Source organism: Halichoerus grypus, chromosome 6 (genome assembly GCF_964656455.1).
Source record: "Halichoerus grypus chromosome 6, mHalGry1.hap1.1, whole genome shotgun sequence".
Lineage (NCBI taxonomy): Eukaryota > Metazoa > Chordata > Mammalia > Carnivora > Phocidae > Halichoerus > Halichoerus grypus.
In genome coordinates this window covers 161,488,884-161,514,861 of record NC_135717.1, presented here as the reverse complement: position 1 = coordinate 161,514,861, position 25,978 = coordinate 161,488,884, and the positions used below count along the sequence as shown (strand labels likewise).

The following is a 25,978-nucleotide window of genomic DNA, read 5'->3' as shown; positions in this document are numbered from 1 at the left end:
AATTTAGCATCGGTTACCTTAGATCATTTTTCTTTTTTTTTAAGATTCTATTTATTTATTTGAGAGAGAGACAAAGAGAGCATGAGCGGGGGGGGGGGGGGGGGAGGGGACAGAGGGAGAGGAAGAAATAGACTCCCCACTGAGGGTGGAGCTCAACTTGGGGCTCCATCCCAGGACCCAGAGATCATGACCTGAACCAAAATCAAGAATTGGATGCTTAACCGACTGAGCCACCCAGGTGCTCCAGATCATTTTTCTTTTTAAACCCAAGGTCTACCTTCTCAGTTTGACTAAACCCCCTAGGGATGGGACTCTGTCTCCTACCTCTTTGCAACCCTGTTCCCAACATGATGTCCTGCGCAAAAGGCTCCACAATGGCTTTAATAGGGATGAGGCCCCAGATGACAATGAAGCAGACTATGTTGGGTGAGAAACAAATATGAAAGGTTCTGCCTACTTTCAGTGTTTCCACTGCTTGCCCACCTTTCCTTTTTCCTTATTTAGAACAAGGGAAGACACACACACACACACGGAGTCCAAGAAGCCTGTCTCTGTGTAAGGCTTCCAGAATAAAAGGTTTCTGAGGTCAACCTCTCTGAGAGCTGGAAAAGAAGTCAAGAGATAGACAAACTAAGAGAAAATTAAACTTAATAAATTACCCTACAGGTGAACCCTGACAGAAGGCCAGTTATGTTGACTTAAGAATCCACTGTGTCTAGTCCTAGAGCTATCCTGAGTATAATTTAAAGCTAAGCTTCAGTGACATTTAAAACATCCTCAACCTTCCCATAAAGCACCCGATCAGGTTTGTCTTTCAATTCTCGACATCATTCTGTGGTTAAATCACAGTGGACTAAACCAACCCTCCCCATGGCTGTGATCACTGCCCTTTTCTCTCAGATAATCTAAGACTAAGAACCAAGTAGGAAGCACAGTTTATTCTTTGGGAAGTCATTTTCCCCATAATGAGCATGAAGAGGTACTTATCAAAATTTAGGAGTACCTTAAGTAACAGCTCCTTAGAAAATATTCTCTACAGAAATGCCTAAAAGAGTAACCAGTCACCTGGTTTGGGAGCTCACCCACCCCAAATCTGCCTGACCTTGAGAAAACATCTAGTATTTTGCAAAAGCTCAGGAGATTACTCAAGCAACATTTTGTTCTCAAAGCATCGCTCTCCAAGAACTCTGAAGCAACTTACACCCACACCAAACCCCTTCCTCAGGTGAAATCCAACTGTTTACAGCAGAACTCAGATGTCTCAACTTTCTCAAGGCAACAGTGTGTTGCTGCTCCTGGAGGCTGAAGCCTTACCTCTGCACAGCGCTTGCACGTGGACTTGCTGAAGATGACTACAGGGTGGCTGTCTATATAGGCCCTAAGCCGGGCTCTGGGGTCCAAGATGCTTGGGCTGCTGGGCCCTGAGGGGCCACTCACACCAGTGGCTGGGTTTTCTGGCAAAGGTTGACTAGGGAGATGATCCTTAGCTAGAAGTAATGGAAGCAAAGACGGTAATTATCAGAAAGGAAAACATGATGATGCATTTCCTAATATTAGATTCACTCAGCAAGCCTTACAATTTTAGTCCCAACCACAAAAATAAGGAGTCTGAGGAAGGGCTCAAACATGGATTACACATTAAATTCTGTCATCTGACTGCAGACTCCTGGCAACTCACTGCATATTTCCAATTCGTTTTTGCTACATTCGAGATTAGTTCTCAGGGGCCCCTGACAAATGATAGCAGGAGACTGAACCTCCCTGAGGTAGGAGACTAAGTCACAGGTTCTGACACTGAGGGCCACATATTACCTCAGCCCCACCCTACCCATGGTTTAAATGTAGAGGGGCCAAAGATCAGAGATTACGTCCCTTTCTCACACAACCCTGCTCAGAGCCACAAGATTGGGCAACTCAAGCCAAGGCTTCCTTCTTTTTCTCCAGTTAACGTCTGGATAAGCAGACACAGGCTTCAGGCCACAGCACGGCAAGATTTAAAAAAACAACTTTCTTCAGATTCTCTGTTTTCCTCTCCAGGATTTTTCTGCAGCCCAGTCTGGCACCATAACAAATGTGACCCAGCTTCGTGATATGTTACCCCACATGACACCACTATCATCCTGAGCATCACCATCAGCCAAAACCACTGAGAGATTGCTACCTCTGGCTTGTAAATATTTTCAACAAGCTCTCTTCTCCAGGGCCACAAACAAAGCAAGCTCAATCCTACCCTTACTACCTACTCCATAAGTTATTTCCTCTCATTTCTGCTTGTCTAAGACCTACCCATTCTTTCTCAGTCTCCTCATCATCTTCATAGTTGATATTAATGACAGAACTAGACAGGGAGTTCATATTTGTATGCATCATCTCATTTAATCTTTACAAGGATATCATTATATAAACACTGCTACCATCATCCCTATTTTGCAAATAAGGAAACAGACTCAGAGAGGTTAAGCAACTTCCCCATGGTTGCACAGCTTACAGTAAGTGATGGAACTGGAATTCAAATGTACATTATAATTCTCTAGAACCCACACTGTTTTTAAAAACAGCTTTACTGACATATAACTCATATATCATAGAATTCACCAATGGAGGGGCACCTGGGTGGCTCAGTCAGTTAAGCGTCTGCCTTCGACTCAGGTCATGACCCTGGGGTCCTGGGATTGAGCCCCGGTGTCAGGCTCCCTGCTCCACGGGGAGCCTGCTTCCCTTTCACCCTTTGCTACTCCCCCTGCTTGTGTTCTCTCTCTCTCTCCCTCAAATAAATAAATAAATAAAATCTTTTTTTTTTTTTAAGAATTCCCCAACGGAAAGTATACAGTTCAACGGTTTTTAGTCAAAGTTGTGCAACCATCATCACAATCAACTTGAGAACATTTTCATCACCCTGCAAAGAAGCCCTGTAGCCATTAGTTGTTCCCTATTTTCCTCCAGCCAGCCCTTCCCCCTTCCCTACCTCTAGACAACCACTACTCTACTCTATGGAGTCATACAATATGTAGTCTTTTGTAACTGAGTTCTTTCACTTAGCATTATATTTGTTAAGGTTCATCTGTGCTGTAGCATGTATCAGTGCTTCATTTCTATTCTATGACCAGATAATATTTCATTGTATGAATATACCACATTTTTAAATCTATTCATCCATTGATGGACATTTGGGTTGTTTCCGTATTTGGGCTGCTTCCACTTTTTGGCTATTGTGAACAGAGCTGCTATGAACATGTGTGCACAGGTTTTTGTTTTGAATACCTGTTTTTAATTCTTTTGAGTAAATACCTAGGAGTAGAATTGGGTAATGTTAAATCTTTTGAGGAACCACCAAACTGTTTTCCAAAGCATCAGCATTCCTACCAGCAGTGTATGAGGGCCCCAATTTCTCCACATCCTTGCCAACACTTATGATCTGCTTTTGGGTTCTAGCCATCCTAGTGGATGTGAAATGCGTCTCATTGTAGTTTGATGTGCATTTTGCTGATGGCTAGTAATGCTGAGCAACTTTTCATGTGCTTATTGATTATTTGTATATATATCTTCTTTGGAGAAATGTCTGTTCAGATTCTGCATTTTCTAATTGGATTATTTGTCTTTTTATTGCTGAGTTGTAAGAATTATTTTTTTTATTAATTCTTTTAAATTTATTTTATTTTGAGAGAGAGAACGAGAGCACAAGCAGCGGGAGCAGCAGAGGGAGAGGGAGAAGCAGGCTCCTCGCTGAGTGGGGAGCCAGACTCAGGGCTCGATCCCAGGACCCTGGGATCATGACCTGAACCGAAGGCAGACGCTTAACCAACTGAGCCACCCAGGTGGCCCTATAAAAGTTTTTTTTAAAGCTAGTTAATTACAATTTTTTTAAAAAATAACCCCTATTATATATGGTTAAGACAGTGTCAAAACCTAAGTGACTGTTTTTTTATATACCAAACAATCAAATATTACTAATACCCAAAATATAAAGTAAAAAGGGATATAGAAATCCCCATATCTAATATGAAGAATGGGTGCTTCTGAAAGAAAAATTAAAATCTATGCCAATTAATTATAGGATCCCAAAAGAGCAATGGGGCTTGGTACTTGTTGCAGAACATTCTAGACCAGACCTTTCATATCTGCCATCCATAAGCTGCACCAATGCCCTCCAGCCTCACCAATGACACTTCAAAATATTTTAATTAAACTCTGGTTTTCATATTCTCTTTTCCATGTTGCTTATTTTAGAAGGCAACATGGAAATGAGGATTCTTAGTGGTAACATCTCGTGGAAAGAGAATCACAGAATGTCAGCACGGGAAAAACACTGGGGGTCAGTAGGCCAACCTATTCATTCAACTAATGAGGAAACTGAGCCCCAGACAGTAATTAATTGGTGTCAGAGTCAGGGCTAGCACACACGCCTCTTGATTCCATTATGCCTTACTGACTCCTCTGACTCCACGGGACGCTCACTCTAAAGGAAGGTGACAATTCCTTACATAACACCTATGCTAAGGTCACCAACCACCTATTCAGCTCAGATACCTGCCAGTACACAGAACACAGAAATCAAGGCCATCACAGGGAAAGGGATATCCTCTTCAATCAAAAAGAGCTGCAGTATTACTGGGGAGAGACTGTTCACCCAAAATAAACATAAAATAAACAAATGAATAGATAGATAAGAGATTGCCCAACTAATCAAAATCATTAGCATTTTTCCTTAAACTCTACCTCTAACAAAAAAGGCAAATTTTATTTTTAAATGTTTCCCCTCATTTTGAAATAAAATTTGAATCAGCATTCAAAGAAATATATTAAGTAAATGTGGCAAGAACAGCACACAACCATGTGGTTAGAAAAACTCAGATAAAGTTGTAATTATGAGTTTCTTTATTTTGCCCCAACTCTTATGCCTAAGATCAGTTCCTAATATTTGGATCAATAAAATACCTACTATCCACTTGTAAAAACTCAAACCAAAAGTTAATAATAAAAGTGCTCCATACTTAACACTCATAAAAATTAGGCACATCAATGAAAGAGAATGGATAGCCAGGAAATAGACAAATATAGAATAATTTATGATAAAAAGACAGCACAAAGCAATAAAGAAAAAATGTATTTTTTAAAATAGTATGGTAATGGGGCGCCAGGGTGGCTTAGTCGGTTAAGTGTCCTACTCTTGATTTCAGCTCAGGTCATGATCTCAGGGTCATGAGATTGAGCCCTGTGTCAGGCTCCACACTGGGCATGAAGGCTACTTGGGATTCTCTCTCTCCCTCTCCCTCTGCCCCACCCCCGTCTCTCTCTAAAAAAAAAAAAAAAAAAAAAAAAAAATTAAAATAGCATGGTAATGATGGCTTGATAATTTGGAAAAAAGTTTTTTCCCTTATCTCTTACTATATAACAAAGCATGTTAAATAGAATCATTACCAGATCTCTAATGAGGTGATAACTTCCTAAACTTAGAAATAAATACAAAGGAAAAGAGCAACAGACTATACTGCAAAATAATAGTAATAATAATAACAATTTTTTTAAAGCAAAAGAGCAGCCTAGAGAAAATACCTACATAATAAAAGAAAAAAAGAACAAAAAGAACTCAAGAAAATTGGTAAAGAAACAGCAGGACCACAAATGATGAAGTGAATAAAGAACAGGAGCAACCAATTCATTAGAAAGAAAAGAGCAAACCTAGAACAAAATGTCTTTTTACTTTTCTTTCAAAATCAGAAATGCAGATTAAAGCAATGAAGTATCATTTCTTATATATTAAAAATGGAGGGGCACCTGGGTGGGTCAGTCGTTAAGCATCTGCCTTCGGCTCAGGTCATGATCCCAGGGTTCTGGGATCAAGTCCCACATCGGGCTCCCTGTTCAGCGGGGAGCCTGCTTCTCCCTCTCCCGCTCCCCCTGCTTCTGTTCCCTCCCTCACTATCTCTGTCTCTGTCTCTCTGTCAAATAAATAAATAAAATCTTTAAAAAAAAATAAAAATGGAAACTCCCAGTGCTGGTCAATGTACATTGAAGCAAGTCCATGAACATAAGAGGGTATATAATATAAGCTGTTACTATTCTTTTTGAAAACAATTTGACAGTGTGGATCAAAAACCGATGAAATAGCCATACCTTTTAACCAAGGATTCTTATAGGAATTTATCTTAAAAACAAAAAATTTAAACTAATGAAAACATTATATTCATAACAATGACCCTCATCTCTTCATTGTCTCATAGGAAAAACTTTTAGTAATTTTTATTAATACAATTAGCATCATGTAGTTAATGGGAAAATTTCCAAATCTCTTTTCAACATGAGTTCTATAGTTTTAGGAACAATCATGTTAAGTTCCTGTGAAATCCAGCAGAACAAAATAGGCCACTGACCTATCAACATTCTCCATTCTCTACCTCTTGAACATGTCCATCACCTTTCTAAGGCAGGGACAAAGTTATATCTTATCTCTGCTACCTTTCTCTCTCCAAAGGCTAAATTGCAAACAGATTGTATTCCTACTCTCCAGCCTCCTTCACCCCTTTCTATTCCCATCCTCAATCCACTCTTTTATTTTTTTTTAGATTTTATATATTTATTTTTGACAGAGAGAGAACACAAGCGGGGAGGGGCAGAGGGAGAGGGAGAAGCAGACTCCCCACTGAGCAGGGAGCCCTATGTGGGGCTTGATCCCAAGACCCTGAGATCATGACCTGAGCTGAAGGCAGAGGCTTAACCGACTGAGCCACCCAGGCGCCCTCAGTCCACTCTTTTTATCTACATATTACCAACACAGGATCATTGGTTATAGTAAAAAATTGGAAAACAACACATGTCCAACATTTTTCTTGTTGGACAATAATTTTCTTGTTCTTCAGTAATTTTAATGGTTCTATACTATGCAAGATTCAAAACAATGTGGAAAAAAGAAAAAAAACAATATGGAAATGGTTTGACATAATGTTAATTGCAAAGAAACAGAATACCAAATCCTATGTACCATAGTTTTATAATTACGTGAAACTTTGCATATAGGAATCCTGAAAAGGGATATGCAATATGGCACGATAGAATTATGCATGACTTTTCCTTTCTTATATTTCTCAAACTTAAAAAAAAATTTTTTTGCAAGACATAATAATTGGCCACAAATTGCAATATATGATCTTTAATTAGAGGCTCCAACTCACAATCCCAAGATCAAGAGTCACATGCTCCATGGACTGAGCCAGCCAGGTACCCCACAACTGAGTAAATTTTCATATGAACTTACATAGGATGTTATTACTGTGTTAAGTCCACCTGGTTTACATGGAAAAGTACTTGTTCTTAGGAGACACATGCCGAAATTCTTATGGCTGAAAGTCATGATGTCTGTAACTTATTTCAAATGGTTCAGGATAAAAGTAAGAGAGAGAGAGAGAGTGTGTGTGTGTGTGTATAGAGAGAGAGAAAGACTGACTGGGAGAGAAAAGGGGATGTAAGGAAGAAAAATAAAACAAATGTAGCAAAATGTGAATCTTAAGAAGAGAATAGCGGTATTCATTATATTAGTCTTTCAACCTTTCTGTTGACTGGGGGAATTGCTAGAATTGCTGGAATAATAGCCTTCAAAGCTCTTCTACAGAGCCCATAATAGTATATTCCTGTTCAGATTTGTGGGAAAAGTCTGGCTCATTTGTCTTCATTCCATCATCTTCAGTCATGTCTCTGCACATGGATGGCTTAAGTATGAAAAATTCAGGAAGTTGAAAGGCAGCCCACTTTGGGTACATCAATCTGTAGCTAATAAGGAATCTCTGGGACTGATTTATTGATTTCCTTTGTTCAGGCAACATAAACACCTCCTAGACCAGTGGCCCTCAAGATGTGGTAGGCACACGTCTGGAATCCCTGAGCTCAAAACTATTTTCATAATAATAAGATATATTTGCCTTTTTCACTGTTGGCATCCTTAACAATGTGAAGGGGTACTAAGACCAAAAGTTGGAAAACCACCAACCTTGACATTTTGAAAAATTTGAAAGAAAGAAAACATGAAAAGTAGAGTTTTCATAGGAGCTAAATTTTTTTATTTAGGACTGAAAAATAATATTCTTCTCTTAAAACTAAATAAAGTAAACACAACTTGGCTTCTCATCCAAAGCCCCCAAAACTAATTAGAATGGGGCAGTCCTTCAATCTAGGCCTCTCTTAAAAAACTTTTTTTAATTGCTTTTATTGTTGTTGTTAGTTCTAATTCCATGCCACTTAAATTAAACGTAGCCAGAAGAAGTAGAAGAAGAAGGTGGGGGGAGGAGGGGTAGGAGAAGAAGAAGGAGTTAGGTGGCTTGACTCCAACTAAAGAACAGATTCAACATTCCCCTCCTTTCTTGATCCTCACACATTGCATGAGGCTCCAGAGGCCTGCCTTTCTATGGTGTGGTCACAAGGACAGAAAACCAGCAGCAGATCATTATTAGAGTTGACTGCTTAGACTTCTGAGAGCACCAGGTCAAGGCTGTCAAAAGATGAGAGAAGTGGCTCATAAATTTCAGAGCAGAGAAACAAGGGGGAAAGCAAAGAGGAGCCCAGCAAAAGAAAGCAAAATGGCAAAGTGAAACACAGACTAAAACTGCCACTTGTTAGAACTTGAATTTCTGCCATTAATAAGCAATATGATCACTTCAAATGTGATGATAAAATTTTTATAGCACTCCACTCTGCCCACTGTCATCACTTTCTGGTTTGTAGATGTCACATGCATGTTTTTACCCCATTGCCTGCAGTTAAAAGCATCTGGACGATAAGACGTCAGAAGAAATCTAGGTTTTCTGCAAATCCTATATTAAGCTTTTTATTCGGCTCAAGAGTTTTGCAAACACACCACTACTTTTAGATTTCTTTTAACAAATTAACAATATTAATAGTATTTTATTCAACCCACACGGCACACAGAATATTATTACACTCGGGTCTAATAAGACTCCATGAAATAACAAGTTATTCCATAAAAAACCTAAGAGTGGGGAAGCTTTAATGAGGAAGCATGACATGATCTATAAAGCGAGAAGACAAGATAATTATGTGTGCTTTTTAAAGTCTGCAGGGTATGAGACATGCTAGAAAAATAAAACAACATAAGAAGGAAGACTAAAGACTCCTTCATAGGACATGATGGTGACTTCTCTGATGCTGAATATAATAAATATATCTTAGTTTTTAGTAGTATTTATTTGCCAAATTAAAACACTAGGATGTTTTAAGCCACAAAGGGATTTTTAGTTCTCACAAAGAACTTGTCATGTAAAGTACTTACTATGTTCCAGGCAAGCTGCTACAAACAGGCCTACAACATCCTGATTATAGCTCTTCTTCTTTATCTCCTTCAGAGGAGTCTCATTGGAAGGTTAAAATTAAACCTGGGTTGTGCTGAAGGTCCTACCTACTAGGAATTTCCCACTTGCCTTACCCCACAGTTGTATGCTAATGTGATTATATGCCATGTCTAGGATTTGGTAGCTATATGAGCCTGAGAATACACATTTGAAAGGAAGTATCTCTTCTCCAAATGACTGATTTATGGTAGGAGAAAATATGCCAGAAGCTCAAATGTGTTGTCACTGGAAACTGACTCTTCTTGTGGGGGTGCAAGGGAGTGGGAGTAAGGTTAGTGTTATTTACTGGGTCACTCAGCCCAAAGATTATCCTGTCAGGGTTAGGATCTACTACAGTGACCTTAGAAGGCTTACTGAAGGACCAAATGGAAGAAGAAGAAAATCCAACTTCCTTTCACCTAGCTGTTAAATTTCATATTGATGCTATTAATAAGAAAATCATTTTAAAGGAAATACTATAGAAGTTTTTTAAAATCAGAAGCATAAAAACATAAAAGATGTTACATGAAAGAATAGAATTGAGAAGTCTTCCTTAGTATGTCCTTCAAAAAATGACTTTCAATGACTTGGGAGATATATCTTTGATTTAATAATGCCCTCTGGATTTTAATTTCTTCAGCTGTGATATGAGTTGGTCTAGATACATACAAAACTTCTGCAAATATGCCCTTTGTGAACACAAAGCATCTACATGGGAAAAAATGTAGATGTGACCTTTGATTGTATAACATACCCACTATAAAACCTGAATTATAGCCACTAAAATATAAAAAGAATCTGTGGAAATCCCCCCTCTCATGCTCTCTCTCTCTCATTCTCTCTCTCAAATAAATAAATAAAAATATTTAAAAAAAAACACTTAAAAAAGAATCTGTGGAAAATGACACCACTGATCCCTCACACGCATGTACATACACGCACCCGCACACACACACACACACACACACACACACACATACACACACACTCCCCTACTAAATACCACTTAAGAGCTAGCTAAAAAGCTCTCAACTACACTAGACCATTAATTCTCATAATTTCAATAAACATGCTTCAAACATTTATACAGAAAATATTTTGCATTTTTCATATTCTTTATGTTACCTAATGAGTGTTAAGACTAGCCAATGAATGGAGTAATCATAGTACATTAAAATGTCCAGCCAATGTGACCAACACTAGGGTTTTGAAAAAACTGTCTCAATCTTTCCAATTCCCTCAAAAAGGTTTAGAAACAAAAGATAAGGTGGCATTCTATTTAAACAGATTTATTCTAACCCCAGGGCTTAAGAGAAAACTATAGAAAGCAGATGTATTTAGAAGTCCCTCTGATTAGAAGTCCCTCTGATTCAGCAACATTTTCACATCACACATCACACACATCACACACAAAGAATACCAGGAGGAGAAAAAAATTAATAAAAGATACTCTACCAATCTACACAGTCTTGTCCAGAAAATACAGGAGGAAGGATTATTTTCCAGCTCATTTTATGAGGCCAGTATTACCCTGATACCCAAACTAGACAAGGATATTAAAAGATAATAAAACTATTGACCAATATCCCTCATAAACAAAGATATGAAATTCCTCAACAAAATAATGGCAAATTAACTCCAGCAATATATAAAAAAATAATAATACATCATGAGCTAATGGTGTTTATCCTGGGGATACAAGGCTGGTCCAATATTCAAAATTCAATCAATGTAATCTACCATATTAATGGTCTAAAAAAAAAAAAACCCACCACGATCAATTGTATGCCAACATACTGCATACATGAAATGGACAAATTCCTAGAAAGGCATGCTACCCAAACTGACTCAAGAAGAAATGCAAATCTGAAAAGACCTATAACAAGTAAAGAGTTGAGTTAATAATCAAGAAAACTTCTCACGGGGTGCCTGGGTGGCTCAGTCATTAAGCGTCTGCCTTCGGCTCAGGTCATGATCCCAGGGTCCTGGGATGGCGCCCGGCATCGGGCTCCCTGCTCGGCAGGAAGCCTGCTTCTCCTTCTCCCACTCCCCCTGCTTGTGTTCCTGCTCTCGCTCTCTCTCTGTCAAATAAATGAATAAAATCTTTAAAAAAAAAAAAAGAAAGAAAACTTCTCACAAAGAAAAGCCCAGGCTCAGATGCCTTCATTAGTGAATTCTAACAAACATCCAAAGCAGAATTAAACCAATTCTTCACAAACTCTTCCAAAAAAATAGAAAAGGAGGGAACATTTCCTGACTCAATTTATGAAACCACTATTACCCTGAAAACCAGACAAGAACATTACATGAAAAGAAAAACGCAGAACAATATTCCCTAAAGACACAAAAATCCTCCACAAAATATTAGCAAACCAAATCCAGCAACATATAGGAATAATTATGTATCAATGACCTAGTGGAATTTATCCCAGGATTAACTTCACATAGGTTGATTTAACATATGAAAAAAATCAATTGATGTAATCTTATATTTATAGAATAAAAAACAAAAACCACATGATCATTCAATAGATGCAGAAAAAACATTTGACAAAATCTAATAACCTTTCATGATAAAAAAATACTCAGCAAACTAGGAATAGAAGGAAACTTTCTCAACCTGATAAAGGCCATCTATGAAAAACCACAGCTAACATCATACCAAATGGTGAAAGAGGGAATGGCAAAAATTGACAAGGCAAGAAATAACAAATGTTGGAGAAGTTGTGGAGAAAGGGGAACCTCTTACACTGTTGGTGGGAAGGCAAGTTGGTACAACCACTTTGGAAAACAGAGTGGAGGTTTCTCAAAAAGTTAAAAATAGAGCTACCCTATGACCCAGCAATTGCACTACAGGGTATTTACCCCAAAGATACAGATGTAGTGAAAAGAAGGGCCACATGCACCCCAATGTTCATAGCAGCAATGTCCACAGTAGCCAAACTGTGGAAAGAGCCCAGATGCCCTTCAACAGACAAATGGATAAAGAAGATGTGGTCCATATCGAAAATGGACTATTACTCAGCCATAAGAAAGGATGAATACCCACCAATTGCATCAACATGGATGGAACTGGAGGAGATTATGCTAAGTGAAATAAGTCAAGCAGAGAAAGACAATTATCATATGGTTTCACTTCTTTGTGGAACATAAGGAATAGCATGGAGGACATTAGGAGAAGGAAGGGAAAAATGAAGGGGGGGAAATCAGAGGGGCATACGAACCATGAGAGACTATGGACTCCAGGAAATAAACTGAGAGTTTTAGAGGGGAGGGGGTGGAGGGAGGGGCTAGCCCGGTGATGGGGATTAAGGAGGGCATGTATTTGCATGGAACACTGGGTGTTATACACAAACAATGATTCATGGAACACTACATCAAAAACTAATGATGTACTGTATGGTGACTAACATAACATAATAATAATAATAAAAAAGAAAGACGGGGGTGCCTGGGTGGCTCAGTTGGTTAAGCAACTGCCTTCGGCTCAGGTCATGATCCTGGAGTCCCGGGATCGAGTCCCGCATCGGGCTCCCTGCTCGGCAGGGAGTCTGCTTCTCCCTCTGACCCTCCTCCCTCTCATGCTCTCTGTCTCTCATTCTCTATCAAATAAATAAATAAAATCTTTAAAAAAATAAAAATAAAAAATAAAAAAGAAAGACGGAATGCTTTCCCCCTAATATCAGGAATAAGATAAGGATGTCTGCTCTTGCCACTTCTATTCAACACTGTACTGGAAGTTATAACCAGGGCAATTAGGCAAAGAAATAAAAGGTATCCAAGTTGAAAAGAAAGAATAAGACTATCTATAGTCACAGATAACAAAATCTTCTATGTAGAAAATCCTTCTATGTAGAAAACACACACACACACATACACACACCCCTCTTAGAAAAAGCAAGTTCATCAAGGTTGTAAGATATGAGATTGAAATAGAAAAATCAATTATATCCCTATATATGAACAATCTGAAAATGAAGTTAGGCAAGCATTTTTTTTTTTTCCATTTACAATAACCTTAAAAGGAATAAACTACTTGGGAAAAAGTTTAACAAGCCACACTGGGACGCCTGGGTGGCTCAATCGGTTAAGCATCTGCCTTCAGCTCAGGTCATGATCCCAGGGTCCTGGGATAGAGTCCCGCATCGGGCTCCCTGCTCAGTGGGGAGTCTGCTTCTCCCACTGACTGCTGCTCCCCCTGCTTGTGCTCATTCTCTCTCTCTGACAAATAAATAAAATCTTTAATAAATAAATAATAAAAAGAGGGCAAGACCTACACATTGAAAACTACAAAACATTTTCGAAAGAATTTAAAGAACTAACTAAATGGAAACACATCTCAAATTCACTGACTTTAAGATTTAATATTGTTAAGATGGCAATATACCCCCAAATTAATCTATAGATTCAATGCAGTCCTTATCAAAATCCCAGCTGTCTTTTTTGCAGAAATTGACAAGCTGATCCTAAAATTCATATGGAAATACAAGGGACCCAGAAATGCCAAAACAACCTTGAAAAAGTAAAACAAAGTAGGAGTACTCACACTTCCTAATTTCAAAACTCACTACAAATCATTAGTAATCAAGATAGTGTGGGATGAGCATATGGATAGACATACAGATCAATGCAATAGAATTGCAACTCCAGAAATAAACTGTTATATTGATCTTTGACAAGGGTGTCAAGACAATTCAATGGGGAAAGAATTGTCTTTTCAGCAAATGGTACTGACATAACTGGATACCCATATGCAAAAGAATGAAGTTGGACCTTTTCCTCATACCATACATAAAAATTAACTCAAGATATATCATACAACTAAATATAAGAATTAAAACTATAAAAACCTTGGGGTGCCTGGGTGGCACAGTCTCAGGGTAGTGAGACTGAGCCCTGTGTCGGGCTCCACACTCAGCGGGGAGTCTGCTTGAGATTCTCTCTCCCTCCCCCTTTGCCCTTCCCACTCATGCTCTTTCTCTAAATGAATAAATAAATCTTCAAAAAATTTTTTAAAAACTATAAAATTCTTAGAAAAAAACATGATAGTAAAGCTTGGTGACCTTGGATAGTTTCTTAGATACAACATCAAAAGCACAAGCAACAAAAGAAAACAACACATTAGACTTCATCAAAATTTTTAAAGTTTTGTGCTTCAAAAGACACCATCAAGTAAACTTAAAAAAATAACCTCCAGAATGGGAGAAAATATTTGCAAATCATATATCTGATAAGGGACTTGTATCTAGAATATATAAAAAAACTCTTAGGATATTTGTCAAATAGCCCATCACAAAATGGGAAAAGGGTTTGAAAGATATTTTTCCAAAGAAGATATATAAATAATCGATAAGCACATGAAAAGATGTTCAACATTATCAGTCATTAGGGAAATGCAGATCAAAACCACAGTGAGATGCCACTTCACAAACACTTGGATGGCTAAAATAGAAAAGACAGACAATAACAAGTGTTAGTAAGGATGTGGAGAAATTGGAACTCTCATACATTGCTGGCGAGAATGTAAAATGGTATGGATCCTTTAGAAAACAGTTTGGCAATTGCTCAGTTAAATGCAATTATCAGGGCGCCTGGGTGGCTCAGTTGGTTGAGCGACTGCCTTCAGCTCGGGTCGTGATCCTGGAGTCCCGGGATCGAGTCCCGCATCCGGCTCCCTGCTCAGTGGGGAGTCTGCTTCTCCCTCTGACCCTCCCCCTCTCATGCTCTCTCTCTATCTCATTCTCTCTCTCAAATAAATAAATAAAATCTTTAAAATAAATAAATAAATAAATAAATAAATGCAATTATCATATGATCCAGCAATTCAACTTCTAAATATATATCCCCCCAAAAAGAAAATGTGTCCCCACAAAACTTACACACTACTATTCACAGCAGCATTATACATAACTGCTAAAAAGTAGAAACAACCCAAATGTCCATCAACTGATGAATAAATAAATTGTGGCATATCCATACAATGGAGTATTATTTGGCAACAAAAGGAAATGAAGTACTGATAACATGCTATAGCATGGATAAAACTTGAAAACATACTAAGTGAAAGAAGCCAGTCACAAAAGAATATACATTATATGATTCAACTTCTATAAAATGTCCAGAAGAGGCAAATCTATAGAGACTTCAGAAGGTAGGTTGGTGGTTGACAGGGCTGGTGGTAGTATTTACTGCTAATGGGTACAAGGTTTCTTTTAGGGGTAGTGAAAATTACATGGTTTCACACTGAATTATGCACCTTTAAATGGTGATTTTTTTAAAAATTTTATTTATTTATTTGACAGAGAGAGAGAGATCACAGGTAGGCAGACAGTCAGGCAGACGGAGAGGGAGAAGCAGGCTCCCCACTGAGCACGGAGCCTGATGCCAGGCTCAATCCCAGGACACTGGGATCATGACCTGAGCTGAAGGCAGACGCTTAACTGACTGAGCCACCCAGGCGCCCCTAAATGGTGATTTTTTTATGCTATGTTAGTTATATCTCAATTTAAAACCCTTATACAAATGTTCTATAATCCAAAAAAAAAAGGAAACAATCCAAATATCCTTCAATGAATGAAAGGTAATAAATTATGGTACATTCAAACAATGTAATAAATGCAATAAAATGGAATAAACTATAGTTGCACACAACAAATTGGATGAACTCTAAGGCATTATACTGTGGGGAAAAAATCTCAAAGGTTACATATTGTGTAATTCTATTTATATGACATTCCTGAAAATGCAAAACTATATTGATGGAGAACAGATAGTGGTTCCCAGAAGTTACAAGTAGGGGTTGGTTGTATCCACAAAAGGATAGCACAGCATAAGGGGGTTATGGAACTGTTATGTAACCTGATTGTGTATACATGTGCTAAAACTAACACCAAAAATGTCAATTTTACTTGTATGTTAAATTAAAAATAAAATTTAAAAAGATATCCCAAAAGATACACTCATTTCCTGTGCAGTTGTTATAAAATAAAAAACAAGACTGTAATTGAGACCTTATAGGTAGAAGAGGGACATGAATTTAAGGATCATTCCTTTCAGAGAATGGGTTCCAGAAATATACTTTAATTTATGCACACTCTTCTACTCAAATCTTTTAAAAATGCAATCAAGACATTATTTGGATCTTAGTATATTTATTACTTTAAAGCAAGTTCTTTCTTGCTATGTCAGAAGTTACTGACTTGCCCACATAAAATGAAGTGAATGAGTTAAAATCTTAGTAATTATTCAGGCATGCATTCCAGCAGCCAAGACCGGAAAAAAGACATGTCTTAGATAATACATGTGAAATTACCTTGTATATTGTGGAATCCTATAAAATGCTAGGTATTTTTATTTGGAATTATTACATTTCCTATGCATTTGGGGACTCGATGATTAATTTTTCTGGGAGACAGAGCCACAGAATATTAGAGCTGGAAAAGACTTAATATTTATCCATTCACTTTATTTTGCAAAGGAAACCAAGGCCCAAAAGTGCTATGGAACTTGTCTAAGATCATACAGCTAGTTGATGGTACAACAAGAACTAGAGCTTTGTTTTCTTGACTCTAATTCTCTTTCCATTGCCCCTCAAGTGACTTATGGAGCCATAATCTAAATAAGCAGGCCTCAAATACACTGTCCCTGTAATGATGGTGACGATATTCCACCCTGGAAGCTAAGTTGTTTTATATCAAGTTCTTCCAGTCGGTTCAAGGTTATATTCCAGGGACACAATTGATCTTGTGGACAAGAAGTGATAAAGGGATTCTACTTAGCTTTGTAGGCAGTCAGTGAGCCCATAGCACTCAGTGTTCATCACCTAAACTGGATATTTTGGGCTATTCAGGATTTCTATGACTAATTTTTATTCTACTTGTCCCTAAATATAAGGTTAAACTATCTTTAACATGCTCTTTTTCTCACTATCTCCAGGTACTGGCAATCCTCCAAAAAGTTTTATTTTAATTCTACTGCTGGTTCTCACGATAACACAATGCTTTACTTCCAAGACTTATGAGGGGATGGAGGGATGCAGATTCTCATTAGATTAGAAATGGCTAATCAATCTAGTAAGGGAGGCAGTATAGGTCAGTGGTTAAGAGCATTTGTTCCTGGGTGAGAATCCTTGTTCCACTCCTTACTAGTTGCATGCCCTTTACTTCTCTGTGCCTCCTTTGCCTCATTTGGTTGTTCCAATGATTAAATGAGTTAATACACGTAAAGCAATCAGCACAGGACCTGGATCATAATGAGCGTTCAATAAATATTACTATTTTTCACAAAAAGTCTCAAAAGTTATACATTACTCTAGAAAACAACCCCAGAAAGACATGTTTGCTCATCACCCCAACACCTACAACAATGCCTAACATCTATAAGATGGTTAGTTTAAGTGTTGAATGAGTAAATGTAGCCCAATTTACAAGACTGCCTTAGGAGTTATCCTCTCTTTCAAAAAAACTGTATTACTGGGAATTACAATATTCTATATGGGATATTGGCAATCCCATTCCTTCTCCCTCATCACAAGGGCAATTTTACCTGCTGGAGAGGTCCCATTTGTAGGATTCCAAAGAGTTGGGGAAAGAGAATTAGATAAAAGAAGTTTCCAAGGGAAAAAAGATGGTCCTGGGTTGACTGTCACTGGGATAGAAAAATCAGATAGGAGGGGCACCTGGTTGGCTCAGTTCATTAAGCGTCCAAATCTTGGTTTCGGCTCAGGTCATGATCTCAGGGTCATGAGACCAAGCCCTGCCTCAGGCTCTGTTCTCAGCGTGGAGCCTGCTTAAGATTCTCTCTCTCCCTCTCCCTCTGCCCCTCCCATGCTTGTGTGGGTGCATGGGCTCTCTCTCTCTCTCTCTCTCTCTCTCTCGAAAGGAAGGAAGGAAGAAAGAAAGGAAAGAGAAAGAAAGAAAGAAAGAAAGAAAAGAAAGAAAGAAAGAAAGAAAGAAAGAAAGAAAGAAAGAAAGAAAGAAAGAAAGAAAGAAAGAAAGAAAAAGAAAAAGAAAGAGGGGCGCCTGGGTGGCTCAGTCGTTAAGCATCTGCCTTCAGCTCAGGTCATGATCTCAGGGTCCTGGGATCGAGCCCCGCATTGGGCTCCCTGCTCTGCGGGAGGCCTGCTTCTCCCTCTCCCCCTCCCCCTGCTTGTGTTCCCTCTCTCACTGTGTCTCTCTGTGTCAAATAAATAAATAAAATCTTTAAAAAAAAAAAAAAAGAAAGAAAGAAAGAAAGGAAGGAAGGAAGAAAGAAAGAAAGGAAAATCACACAGAAGGGAGTAACTTGACTCACTTCATTCCAACATTTATTGAGCATCTACTATGCACCATGATACACCATCCCAAACAGGGAATTCAACTCTGAGCAAGACATCCTTGCCCTGGGAAGTCAGTCTAGCAGAGCACACTACACAATGCACTATATGTCCTATAACAGGAATGGAAAGGGCCACAGGTGTCCACAAAGGGCAACACTAACACTACTTGGGGAATCACAAAACTGTCATTTGGAATGAGTCTTGATGGGTAAGGAGGGTTTGCACAGCAAAGAGGAGAAGGGAGAGTATTCTAGGCAGAAAACCAAATGTTCAAGAACAAATGAATGAGGCAGCTTGGCAAGGTCGGGGAACAGGAAAAAAAATGTGCCAAATGCAAGAGAGAAAGGCTTAAAAGAGGCCTAAACCTGTCAAAGGTCCTTTGTTCTTAAAAGAAACTTCACTAGGAGCTCCAGCATTGGTCTAATCTAGTAAGAATGATTATTAATCAGTACCTATGCAAAAAGAGAAGATCTGCATACAATTCTCTTTAAAATCTACCCCCTCCCGGGGTGCCTGGGTGGCTCAGTCAGTTAAGCATCAGACTCAGTTTCGGCTCAGGCCATGATCTCATGTGTTATGGGATCAAGCCCTGCATCAGGCTCCTCACTCAGCGGGGGAGTCTGCTCTAAAGACCCTCTCCCCCTCCCACCTCCTCCTGCTCATGCGCTGTCTCTCTCTAAAAATAAATAAATCTTAAAAAAAAAAAAAAATCTACTCCCTCCCCTTCCCACATTACTCTGCCCACACCCAGAGCCAAGATGTTGATTTGACTTTGTTTTGTTGTGTTGCTTTAATAAATACAATTAGTATTCTTTAGCAAGTCTGTTCTGGCTGTTGTGCCCGAAAACCAGCTGCCAGACACACACTGGCCCAAGCTTTTCTCCTCCCTCCTTGCCATCCCCACCCCTGGCTGCCTCTTAGTGATACCAGAGAGTTGTTACTGCTATTCCCTAGGCTTGACTGAGGACCAATACCCGGTCAGCTTCCCTTTCATTCTACTTTGGCCTGGACACCCCCTCTTGCCCAGAGAGATCAGCTCGACCAAATCCTGAGGATCATGTTACCAGTCTAGCAGATCAAATCACATTCAGAAAGATACCATGGAATCCTACTACAAACAGGTACAAAGAAACCTGGCTCCCTGCTCTCCCAACATAAAGATTGTTTAGCCCAGTATTACATTTCTGACTAAACCTGTTGGGGTGGAGAGCCAATTACCAAGTTCTAGTTCCTTCTACTACCCCCCCCCATACTTCTTCTTTGATCTCATTGCATACATTAAAAAAAAAAAAAAACACCTAGCCGTTGCTCAAATACGTACAATTACTTCCTTAAACCTAAAACAAATATGATGACGGAGAGCACGGTATCCACTTCAAAGTAAATCCTCGTGATAAAGCATTCAATGAAACAATCATTAACTGGATATAGAGGGGTGGAAGTCTTCAATATGCTCACAGTGGTTTAAACCTTTTGCAGGCTACAGCACATACCTGAAAAAGTAGTCAAATTTGTGCAGTACATTGGCGAGGGAGGAATAAGCAGCTTAAAATACCAGGAAATAAGTGAGTGATAACTCCACATTAATCATAACTATGGTATAATATCCATGATCTTAAGAAAAAGTATCCAAAGCTTGGAAATAAAGGAAGAGGATGACAATGCCATTTCAATGTCATACTGGGGCATTGTTTAACAAGCCCACTGAAGGACATTCAATCCTTTAAAAGAATGTACCTGTTCTTGACTTTGCTATTTCGTTAGTGTCCAGACACTGAAGTTTTGTTGTTTTTTAAAGGTGTTATTTTTAAGTAATCTCTACACCCAGTGTGGGCTCGAACTCACAACCCCAAGATCAAGAGTCATATGCTCTACCCACTGAGCCACCGGGCTCCCCCGGGGACACTGACGTTTTATGTTAACTTGTACATGTCTGTCCAGTAATACCAGAGGTTACAGTTTTATTGCCCTGTAGGACATTAACCAGTGTTGTAACTACTAGCAAATTCAATTCAGCAATTCTTTGACCGATTAAGTCTCTATTCCTTGGATTCTCCTTCAAATCGGTAGCTTTACCACCTACTGATTCCTTCATACATTTAGTTTAATAAATTTTTATACATGTTCATCTTATTTTTTACAAGAATCATGTTTTTAACTTTTTGAGAATCATACTTTGGTCATTACACTGTTCATTCAATCATTTCTCTGTGTTGCATTGCTATCTACAAAAAAACCCACAAAAAAACAAAAAAAACTGCTTTCTGCCCCAGCTACTGCTCTTACACGTTCAAAAGGGCCCATCTTCTTTTCCCGAATGTATGCGGGCTTGATACTACACATTCGCAGACCATAATGACCTGCAATCGTATCTTGTTTGGCCCTCAGGGTTTTATTTAATTGAATTATTGCTGACATTTACAAACGGGAAGAAGTCACAAAAACAATAAATAAATATGGATTTCTAGTTTCTCCTGAAAAAATCTAAAGGTCTGGCAGCACTAGAGTCATCTTCCCACCCAGCGAAGGAGAGCTGAGCCCCCTTTTAGCACATTCTGTCCCTTGGTCATCCTAGTCTCCACCCCTCTCTATTGTTACCTGCCTGTCCTTGCAGTGAATTTAAAGTTTCAATCCCTCAACTGTGGCCTGTCCATTCTTCTCATAACAAGCTGATTCTCAGTCTATCCCACTTCACACCACCTGTTCAGCTCAGTTTTTCATCCAATAGACACTGACATCTGAAGTGCATGTGTGTGTGTGTGTACACAAGCCTTACACACACACACACACACATTCAATTGTGGCAAAAAATAACTTTTAAATATTGATCGAAAGTTGGTAGCATATTTTTAAGGCATTCTCAACACACCTGACAGTTGAGAGCTGAAAACCATTGCACTGTCATTTAAACCAATAGGTAACAAACTGTTTTTCAACACCAAATAGAGATTCATGATAGTGATTTACAGCTGTACACATGTAGACTAGTTTCTTTTTTTTTTTTTAAGATTTTATTTATTTATTTGTCAGAGAGAGGGAGAGCACAAGTAGCGGGATGGTCAGGCAGAGGGAGAAGCAGGCTCCCCGCTGAGCAAGAAGCCCAATGGATGTGGGGACTTGATCCCAGGACTCTTGGATCATGACCTGAGCTGAAGGCAGACACTTAACTGACTGAACCACTGAGGTGTCCCATATGTAGACTAGTTTCTACCAGCAAAGTAAAGCTTAGAGCTTAAAAAGAGGATATAAGGAATATTCGTGAAATACTCAATGATGTCGTATGAAAGTTAAAAAAAAAAACAACCTTACACATTAATCCCTTCTTTCAAGGGCTTAATACAACTGCAAATCCAAAATATACTTTTTAAAAAAAGCCAAATTTAAAAGCTTTAAAACTCAGAAAACATTAATACAAAGAGGTGAACATTCAAGTGTGAAGATTCAAACAATGACCAAAGACTTTTATTAAATCATCAGGCTAATGTGGGCTATGAGCAAGTTTCCCCTTGAATTATCTAGCCAAGTTATGCAATATTAACTTCTGACTGCAGATTCCTAGCATGTCAATCAGGATGACCCTAGTTTCTACACCACAGATTTCAATTTCCTCTTATTACATCCTCCACCCAAACCTTAACCCCACTGCTGAGAGCAGGAGCCTCTCCCTAGGAAAAGGTGGGTTCACTCTGGCTCAAACACCTCACTCCCATGTTCTCAGACCTTGGTTCAAACAGAATCCCCTGAAGCACCAAACATGGCGATTCCTGGCCCAATACCCTGAGACTTGATTTAGTAGGTCTGGGAGGGAGGCTAGGAAAATGAACTTTTAACTTACACATACCCACCCTTTATGTAAGTAATTATCTTGCAGGTGGTCTTAGGACACACACTGACAAACACTGTCTCCTTGCTTCACTGGAGAGAGCGAGATGGAGTCACTCATGTCAAGCAGGGGCCTGCGTCAAGCAATGACGCAAGCACTTCAGGGTACTGCAGCTACGAGATACTGCTGAGACCAGCAGCAGCTGACACCCCAGAACTATAAAAAGCAGAAGCAGAGGAGGTCTGCAGGGGCCCAACACTGATTAAATCTCTCTAAAAAGGGAGGATTTCTGCAGCAAACTGTCAGACTCCTCAGACATGAGCCCTCTCTGTCTGACCACTTTAAAAAGGCAGCTGCCGCCAAAGGCTCTGCCTGATTGATCTCTGAACAGGGCTGAGATCCCTCAGTGCTTGAACATCACAGACAGTAAGTGTGGAGGGCTGACCTGGACCGGACCGAGGGCTTATCTCTACTCTGCGCCCACAGGCTGACCTCACGTTGTTTGTTAACTTCTACCTAATCTGTTATCTTGTTTATTGTGTGCCGTGTAAGAAGCCAAGTTAATCATATCGTGACATGTCATTGAGTTTGGAATCCTGAACCTGCTTTATAATTATGTTAACCCTGCTTTATGACCGAATAAAGCTGACGCTGTGGAAAGACACAACTCATGTGTGCGCCTCCGTGGTGTGCTTGTGACACTGGTCAATGTTAGTAACATTGGCTTTTGGAAAATTTCTCACTTACAAAAAGTTGTCCTTTGCCATATGGACCATATGCATACATTTACAGCGTCTCAACCATGTGTAAGGCAGTGTGTCAAGGACTGGGACAGATAAAATAATGAACAAAACACATTCATAACTCTCACAAATCCAGCAGGAAAAATAAATGTTTACAAGTTAATTAAAATAGAATGGAATATGTGTCATGGCAAGAATACAAATTAAACTCTAAGCACTCAGAAGTTGACTCCCTCTACCATTCTCTGCCAGCATCTGGTACCCGACCATCTTTATGATTACACACGATGACACAGCATTTTCCATGCCCTTCCACGGGACTGTATGTTCAAGGGCTGAGATCATGCCTTGTTCACTCCTGAGTTATTAGTGCCTGGTAAATAATAAATGCTGGGTTGAAGAGTCATTTAATCAAGAAATTCTTCATCATTACAACTTGGCCCAGATTGTGAGAAACTTCACATTAGATTCTGGCTGCTCATTTAGGAAGTCAGTTCCTTGAAACCTAGCCATGTAATTTCACATTTGGAGGGAACTTAGAGAACATGTGGTCCAGCATGTCACTAAATTTGGTGTGCAGATCATTGGTGGTACTCAAGGAAGATAGTTTCTAGAATGTTTATAGGTGATATATGAAAAAAAATTTTTTAAATTTCAATAGGAGGCATATCTATGTGTGTATAGAAAATATCCAGAACGAAGCAGTGCTTTTCATAGATGAATGCTTAAAACAGTGCTAAATTTATTTCAAAAAGTAAATATAGAACAGGTGAAACTTCTATGCTATTAGAAATCCTAGTGGCTGCCGTTGGTATGAGAGTAAGAGGCATGAGGGGGGCTTCTGGGGTACAGGAAATGTTTCTTCAGCTGGGTGCTTGCTGCACAGGGATGGTCAGTTATAAGCTGTATTAGGACAACTGCTCTTTTCTGTATGTACAGTATATTCCAATCCAAAAGTATTTTTTTAAGTGGATGTAAATAGTAAATAAATGATAGCACATGGACACTGGAAAAATCCCGAAGGTGTAAAAGGAAAGGTAAATTTGGGACACACGGACTCAAATTCCACTGTGTAGATGAGAAGAAACTCAAGTGATTGCCACAAATTAGCGGCTTGATCTTGAGCAGGGGCTGCCCCCACCCAACCTTCTCTCCCATTCTCCCTTTCCCCCACCGCATGTCCTCAATTCCAGCAGGATACGCACCCTCACTGTCTCCACGATGGTTTTATCAGCTGCTCCCCGCTGCTAAATCCAACTCTTCCAAGGGAGTTGCCTTCCCCACTTGGCTGTTTTTACCATTCCTCTAAGCCCTTCGCCATATGCTACCTTGTAACTAAATTGTAAGCCACGGAAAGGCACAGATCCTACAGCATTTACCATCTATTGGGCAAGTTACTTTTCCGGGTCTCACTTTTAACACCTGTAAATCCGGGGGGTGAGGGGGCAGTACAAAGATTATGATCTGGGGTTTGGAGTCACCAATTGCCTGTACCCAGCCCTACCACTTACTACTGTGGACCTTGCACGTTTCATCGTCGTTTTGTGCCTTAGCCGCTTCAACTGTAAAATCAGGGTTATGATAAACCTATCTTTTAGTGTTGTCGGTAAAGTGAAACAAGATTATCCGTGTGGAGTGCTTGAAACAGTGCTGGTAACTGCTGGCCATTATTACCATTACCTGCAAAGTGGAGGAAATAAAAGCGCCTTTCCCATGCCGGAGTCGCTGAAAGGATAGAGTGGGCTGGCGCTGTCAGGAATGTGCCTAAGACTCAGGGGGGAGAAGACGGGGGAGGACAGGAAGATCTGATGAGCCTGGAAGGCGGATGGTGCGTGTGGGCATGGGGGTACACGGGCCCCACCCACGACCTACCAAGTCAGAATCTCATGGGAAAACGGCCCAAGTTTCCCCTTGGCGCTTAAGCTCCTTTGATTTGGGCTTCTGTCCCCCTGCCCCCGGGGTCCTGGCTCCTTGACGGGTGAAGGTGAATTCCCCTTTGAAACACGGTGCTTGGAACAAGGGAGCATCAACAGCCCGCGACCAAAAGCAGCCCAGTAACCGCCTCCCGCCTCGCTCGCTCGTGAGCCGTCTTCGGGCAGGTCCTGCGGCCGGCACGCTCCTCCTTCCGTCTCCTACCTCTCGGAAAGCTACCGGCCGGGCGGGCCCTTCTGGGGGCAAACTTGGGGAGGCCGCTCCGCGCCGGCGGCGGGGTACCCCGGGCGCCTCTCGACTCCCCCGCGTGGCGCGCGTCGGCCGAGGCCCGGGGCTCCCGGGCGGCGCGGGCCGTCTGGAGGGCGCTTCCCGGTCACCGCACGCCCCAGGCCCGCCCGGCCCCGCGCCCTGGGGCCGCGCCTTCGCCCTAGCTCGTACCTGGCGATGGGCTGCCCCGGCCGCTGTTGCCGTTGGCTTCCGGCTGGGGGCATGCCGCCGCCCTCACCTTCTTGCTCTTCGCGCAGCCCACGGCGCGCAGGGACCGGTGGGAATTCCCGGCTGAGGGCAGCCGCAGCCGAGCGGAGGCCGCGCGCCCCCTGCCGGCGGAGGGCGGGGCGGCGGAGGGCGGGGCGGCAGAGGGCGGGGCGGCGGTGGGCGGGGCGGCGGAGGGCGGGGCGGAGGGCGGGCCGCACCCTGATGCCCACGCCTCCTCTCTTTCAAGCAGGTGGATTTTTTTCACATTAAAGTACGCTCACTAAAGATAAGTAGGAAAATGTAAAGTGGAAAGAAGTGCGAAAAAGGCATTATCCAAAATCTTATCTTTCAAATT

The 25,978-nt window shown here is 40.4% G+C and overlaps 1 protein-coding gene across 2 annotated transcripts in view; it reads right to left on the bottom strand.

Moving 5' to 3' along the window:
- The window catches only part of TXNRD1 (thioredoxin reductase 1), a 117,253-nt gene extending 91,600 nt beyond the window's left edge, over window positions 1-25,653 (bottom strand). Inside the window, exon 1 of one of the 2 annotated variants that reach the window (XM_078076497.1) lies at window positions 25,588-25,653. The gene's annotated coding sequence lies outside the window, so the exon portion shown is untranslated. Of the gene's footprint in view, window positions 1-1,314; window positions 1,450-25,587 lie in introns of those variants that run through there. The other variant, XM_036103475.2, reaches the window with a different exon arrangement.
- Between the last annotated feature and the right edge of the window lie 325 nt (window positions 25,654-25,978).